Source organism: Lactuca virosa, chromosome 8 (assembly GCF_052849685.1).
Source record: "Lactuca virosa cultivar CGN04683 chromosome 8, Lactuca_virosa_CGN04683_v6, whole genome shotgun sequence".
Classification (NCBI taxonomy): Eukaryota; Viridiplantae; Streptophyta; class Magnoliopsida; order Asterales; family Asteraceae; genus Lactuca; species Lactuca virosa.
This window is the reverse complement of record NC_136433.1, coordinates 51,489,712-51,496,764: the sequence shown is the minus strand read 5'-3', so window position 1 is coordinate 51,496,764 and position 7,053 is coordinate 51,489,712. Positions and strand designations below refer to the sequence as shown.

Here is a 7,053-nt window from a genome sequence, read left to right as displayed (position 1 = left end):
AGGCGACTGACTTAGCGAGACAACGAGAAACGAACAACAGGCGAGATAGGCAGCGAATTGGGCAAATAGGGATGAATCGATTTTGATTTCTTGATATCGGGCTTGGTAACACTTGCCTATAACCCAAGTGGGGTAACAAAGTGGATGTTCATTTGAGTTGGCCCAGTAGGCAATGTGGGCCTGAAGAGCCGAGGCATGTTATCTATCCACTGTCGAGAGAGAAGAGTTTTTGCAGCTCTGTGAAGCCAGCCTGACGCATTGCCTCTTTCTCTAAGACCCAAGCCTAAGCTCAAGCCACATGAATCAACTCTCGACTTGGAGCGGGCAAGAGTATTGGACCATTCTGATTAGGAATCGGGAGGGGCCAAAGCCCAAGTTTGAAGATAGCAGGCTTATAACAATTTTATTTTGAACTACAATTCCTACTCCTGGCCCCAATAATACTACGCCCCTGGAATCTATGATGGCTAGTGTAAACGTTATGGTCATATATCATTAAGATTCTATGGACTTAGAATGTGTGATTCCGCCTCATTCCCTGTTCCTTGTTTGGTTGTGGGCTTAAGGCGGGGTCACCCATCCAAAATGCCCTTGCAATCTTAATGATATACGACTAGTTTACGCCAATCGACTATAAAAGAACTAGTAGGACTTATAATGCAAATTTCGTCAAAATTTGTTGAAACATTCGTAATGATGGAACTCGCTAACTATAAAATATTCATAGTGGTAATACCAAGGATAAAACAGGGAGTATAAAAGCACACATAGAATACTCTATCATCCTAAAACAATAAACTCCTTTTAAATTGACTCAGCTCAAGTTACAATAAGAAATTTCCAAGGTCGTCATGTGACATCAGACAGGTTGTTCCTCGCCATAATCAATTTCTTGTACTACGAGAAGTTTTCCACATCTTTTTCCAAACTCTTGAAGTCCCAGTCAAAATGCAAATTTCGGGACGAAATTCCCTCTAACGGGGGGATGATGTGACAACCGTCAAATTTCGCTCAAGTCAAAGTCAAACAAAGTCAACAAGTCAAACCGGTCAACTCCATTAACCCTTGTATGTTAGGGTTTACATTATACAATTCGCTATTTCAATGAGAAAACATCATTTGAAAAATTCATGTGTTTGATTTTCCTTAGCCTTAACAGTGCTAAACAACAAACCAAAGCGATAAAACACTATTGCACAATCATCGGGATTGTGTAAGACACTAAATCATGGCTTAACGGGGTTTATGGACCTTTCGTTGCGAAGCCGGACACTCAAAAAGATCACAAACGAAACCTCTCACAATCTCTTTCACTCAACCTCTCTCTATTAAAATCTCTCCCAAATCTCTCCCGAATCTCTCCCAAATCTCTCTCAAAAGTTCCTTTAATTTTTTGTAATCATTCGGGCCATCCCGACCCTTAACTGGGTCAAAAACCACTTGAAACGGGGTAAAAACGGGTAAAATAGGCTTAAGGACCCAAAACTGAAGCTTCAGGACCGAAGTCCCTGTCATAAAGGAAGACGACACACATTTATCTGTCGTAACCTTACGACTCGCGTGTTGATGACACGCAATGAGTATCAAGGAAGCCCCTGTCATAAAAGAAGACGACATGCATGTTTGCGTGTCATAATTTTTCCGGTTTTTCGACTACGACTTCGTTTTAACTCCGTTTTTCATTATTTTAACGTGGGATTTTCACCCAAAACTTTATTTTATAAACTAAGGCCCCAAAATATATAAATCTCCAGGGTTTTTATAAAAATGTATTAAAAGAATTGGTGGTTGGACTAATTATTGAGGGAATATTTGCTTTTCCTTATTTTATGACAAAAGCAAGCCACCACCACCTCACTCTATGATCATCCACTCTTTCCCACTACTCCTTGTCACCTTAGTGGACCTTTACACCCAATCTCCAGCTCTTCCCATGTTCTAAGAGCTGGAGGATTGATCCTCTCTCCTCATTCTCCATAAAGTTCTTTCATTCTACACTTAGCAACCAAAGGACACTCTCCAAAATTCTCTCATCTTTTCTCTCAATTTCAAGAACTTCAAGGCTTTCTCCAGGGATTTCTTCCTTCAATTAGTAAGTATCTTCATCATTCACATAATTATTAAACTCCATTCTACTCAAATCATTGATATCTTACACAAATTCCATCTTATTCGGTGTTAGATTCTCGAATCATCAAGATATCTTCTTAGTGTTCTTGGGTTGAACACTTCCTCTATCTCACTTTCATCTACTGAAATCACATAAGGTGAGTTCATACCCCTACATTTACATGTTTTTCTTAAGTTTTAAGGGGGGAATACAAGTAAAATCATCAAGAACACAATTAAACTTTTTCTAACAGATTACATCAGAAAAGATGGACGTTAATCACGGACTGTTTTGGTCAACTTAAATATTTTAGTTTTCAAAACTGTTCCAGGTGCAAGTAGTTCAAACTCTTAGCTTTAAAATGGCTACTTGCACATCTCCATATGATTTTTCTACAATTTATGGTGATTTTTACAAAACTGCCTGTCATTTCAGAGGCAAACCCGGACCAGTCTGTGATTATGAACATTTTCACCTCTGTTAGAGATCACTAAAAATCATGGTAAAATTTACGAACAAACTAGACTCATATTCCAAACTCTCAAAATTTGCGGATTTGGATTTAAAGCTTTGATGATTTTTTTATAAATTTTCTAAGAACAGTAACAGAAACTGTTTTTCAACGAAAAGTTGCTGTTAATTTCATTTCACCTTGTAACATGTTGAGCAAGGTGTATATCTTTATGTGATTATATGTTATTGCAATATATGACATTTTATCTTAATATTTAGACACACTTCAGTTTACAAATGGATTTGGTCATATAAAATATAAAGAATAACAAGTGATTATAATCAAAGTACAATCGATACATTCAAACATTTAATAAACTATTTTGAATATAGTTTGCATACATTACCACGTACTACCCTTGGTTGATAAACTATAATAGGTATAGTTTATGATACATTACATAACAAATACATTTAAAAAGGGTACATTTATACAAAGGATATTTTCTTTAAGCAAGGTACGGCCATACGGTACCAAGTTTTCATAACACGTAATTCCGTTAATGACTTTGTGAGACATTTACTTCAAATTACCATTAAGTCCTGTATTGTAACCAGAGTCTCCTTGAGGGAGAGCGTGATACTTGTGTATAGATCTATATTGGGTTTGACAAACCCACACCTAAGCTGCATGCAACAGCTAGACCGGCAGGTCTGGGATGACAAATGTCATAACATTTCCGACGCTTGAAGAACGTCGTTTCAGGCCAACTAGGTCATAGCATGGTTATAATAACTCACATAAAGTATTAATAAACGTTGGAATTTACGGGAACTTCATTAAAATTTAATGAGTTTATGTCGATTTAAACTTGCATTGTTTTACTATAAATATGACAAATTACTTGTACATTTCGGTCTTTGGGTTTTAAGACTACATTTACACATTAAGGAAAATATTGGATTTTCTAACACAAATACTACTTTCACAAACGAAAGGCTTTTAATAATACCAAACAAAAGCTTATGAACTCACCAACCTTTGTGTTGACACTTTTTCAAACAACTTGTATTCTCAGGAAATCATTAAACAGGTAATCAAGTGCTTTTGAGGATGGGACGCTAAGGCGTCTACTATTTCATATTTTGTCAACATATTGTAATTGATTCGTAAACATGTAATTCATACAATGATGTAACTTTTTCAATTATATATATGTTGGTTGTGTTTGCTTGAATTACTATTACAATTGTTGTTATGATACTACACATGAAGTCCTCCACCCCCGGACGTTTCCGCCATCCTTGGTTTGGGGGTGTGATATAAAATCACTAGGAACTACATTTCGTTTCATCATGGGTTCAGTATTTATATAACAAGTGGATACCGGATAGAAACATGGTATATTCTAGATAGGAAGTGGGAATAACTATAAATTGCGTCTTTAATTATTATCTTTACTATTATATAAAGCATATTACATGTTTCTTGAAAATTAAAGCATATTACATGTTTATTGAAAATTAAGAGGTACAACTATTATAACTTCACGTACAACTTACTAAACTTGCAATATGGATGTATACACGCGCAATCTCAATTATAATTTAGCCTCTTAGATTTTCTTATATGAAACCCTCAAAACCCTCTGCACATATTCAGCTGCCGTTTCTCCTAAATCTCTTCATTATCCCTCCTTACCCTCTTCAATCTCCGGCAGGTCTCCCTAACCTCCGTAACCACTGACGCCGTCGCTACCTCTACCCTCCTGATGTCGTCGTTACTTCCACCAGCGCCCCTATACCGCCCCGCTTCTACTTCTTCCCACACTACCATCGCACCAACAGCACACTAACAGACACTCTTCACCCTCGCATCACAAACTGCATATTACCGTCGTCTCCATCCGTCTCTGCCCTCGCAAATGGCAGCATGAATAAGAAAGCCAAATGGGATAAGGTAAGGTATGTGTTCGGTTTTGGACATTCAGTGAAGGAAACCTAAGTAAAGGCAGGACTACGTTTCGACTACTCTCCCTTCCCCCCTCCCCCCCCCCCTCCTATCTCGACCTAATCAGCAGCCCCCAAAACTGAATCTGTAGTCGATCGCTTCCACCGTCAGACTACTTCACCTTCTTCTTTTTTTTATCTCATCCCCAACCTCCTTATATGGATCATCCCAACATCCTCTATATTGATGGGGTGTGATTCATGAATTCAGTCAGAAATTGAATTAATGGATCTCTAAGAACCATGGACTATTCCTAATTAATATCAAAGGGGGAAAGCATAGGGTGGTTTATTTTCAGTTTGTAGAGATTCTTAATAATTATTCAACCTGCTTATGATTCTTTTAATTTTAATATGTTCGTTTTGACATTCCTAATTTGATTGTATCTTATGTTACAGATATCCAAGTAATTTGAAGAAATTTGAAGATGTCAGCCTCCTCCCCAGCTAATAATTGTAGCAGTAACACCGGTTCCTGTCTTCCTCATCATATCTCAGCCATGGTTTCATCCACTCAAGTCCCTTCTAAGGTTTCGATTCATCTCTCCCTATCTCCTTGTGTGACTCTTCCGCCCCCCTCCCCCCCACTTTGATGAATCATGGGCTATCGAAAAATAAAGAGCCCTTGAATATTGATTTAGTATATTTATATTACTTGTAAGGAATAAGTACTTTGCTTATTGATGCATATATGTCACAACGTAGGCCATTGAGGAGCTGAAGAGGAAATGTGCTTATGAAATTATCAGTGGTGTTCAGGAAAATATCAAAATAAAAAAGGATGATCTTCCTTTTATCCTATTTTGTGTGGCAATAAAAGATTCGAGATGCGAAAAACCTTAGGGAAGATTCATTGGCTTAAGGTAATGATCAGTTTCTTTTTATATTTGTTAGTAGCTTGTATTTTATTACATTTTTTAAATCTTCTTGCTACTTTTGGTGATCTGTACAAAAAGAAATATGAAGAAGCTTTGTATGAACTATGAAGACCTTCCCCTCTAATCTTGAGCATACAACAACTTGCGTTTATTTAGATTGAGTTACCCTTTCAAAAGCTAAATCAATAATAGGGTTGTTGAATTTTATTAACTTAGGTTCTATATTCAATAGTGGGAGATGATCCATCAAGTTTGTGCCGAGTATGGCTAATTCACTTGATATTGGAGTTCCTTAGATCATGTGTCAGTAGGATGATGCTTCACGACCAATGTTAATAGTTTTTCCTAAACTTTATTATATAAATTTGTAATATATTTTAGTTTTAAAAACTGACTTGTTTCTCATTAATGTTTTGAGTGTAGATGTAGCTAGCTAGGAGCATATTGCACTTGAGCAAGATTGAACTAAGACGCACAAGTTTCAACGACATTGAGATTGGAAGGACCAAGTTTGAAGGTACCAATAGTCTTACTCCATTTTTATCTAAATTTTTTGCGAGGAAAGGAAATTTCAGCCTCCTTTATATGAAATAGAGTCAATTTGAGTTGAAAAAACAACAAGAAAAGTTGGGCTAATGCTTTTATATTTTTTAGTATCCAGATGGGTTAAATATGTAAGCTTGGATTTCTAATACATTGATTAGATTATACAATTTGTTACTGATACATATGAGCTATTAGTTAACGAAAATTTCCCGAATGATCTCTCTCGGTGTTTTGGTATTCTGGCCCTTTTAATCTCTCCTGAAATTTTGGTATTCAGGCCCTTACTTATGAAATCTGGGTGAACATGCACTCTCCCTTTCATGTACCAGACTCCTTTTTATTATCCAATCTAAGGGTTTATTTGCATATTTGAATTGATGTTGAATGTTGTAGACAAATCGACTACAATAAATAATCGATAACTTCAAGATCGAAGTATAAAAACCCAAATATCACGATAGCGATTCAACGGAATATAAAACTATTTGAATAATCAACCAAGAATAAATCGAACGATAAAAAGAAAAAAACACGCGATATTTACGTGGAAACTCAAATCGGGAAAAACCACGGGCGGAGGAAGCCGAGAACCAATTTACTATAATATTCAGTGTTTACAGAGATAGAGGAAAGAAAAACAAATATATCAAATATATATTTGTATGAATATGAGAGAAAAATGAAGATGTAATTTGAGGTGTGGTATATTTAATAAGCTTGGTTTCATTTCCTTTATAGGCAAATGAATGTATGAATTCAATTGTCTATTACCATCCAAGCTTGACAAACATGCTACCATCCATTCTTGACAAACATGCTACCACCCATTCTTGACAAATTAAAACCACATGTGTAGAATGGTATTCTAGAAATCATCCAATGTTGAAGTTTGAAGGAAACTTCCACAATCTCCACCTTGACTTCAAATGAGACAGGATGAAAAAACTTTAACTTGCACAATGATCATGCAAAACAGTTTATCAACAGCTCATCATACTCCAAATCTCTATAAGAATCTGCAAACACCATATGAGAAAAAATTGATTTTGAAAAGTA

At 36.2% G+C, this 7,053-nt stretch overlaps 1 long non-coding RNA gene across 1 annotated transcript; it reads left to right on the top strand.

Annotated features, from left to right (window-relative positions):
- The first annotated feature begins 1,927 nt into the window (after positions 1 to 1,927).
- Positions 1,928 to 3,742, top strand: LOC145129664 (uncharacterized). The gene is made up of 3 exons (XR_013717590.1): positions 1,928 to 2,092; positions 2,183 to 2,267; positions 3,643 to 3,742. It is a non-coding gene; the product is annotated as an uncharacterized LOC145129664 (long non-coding RNA).
- The last annotated feature ends 3,311 nt before the right edge of the window (positions 3,743 to 7,053 follow it).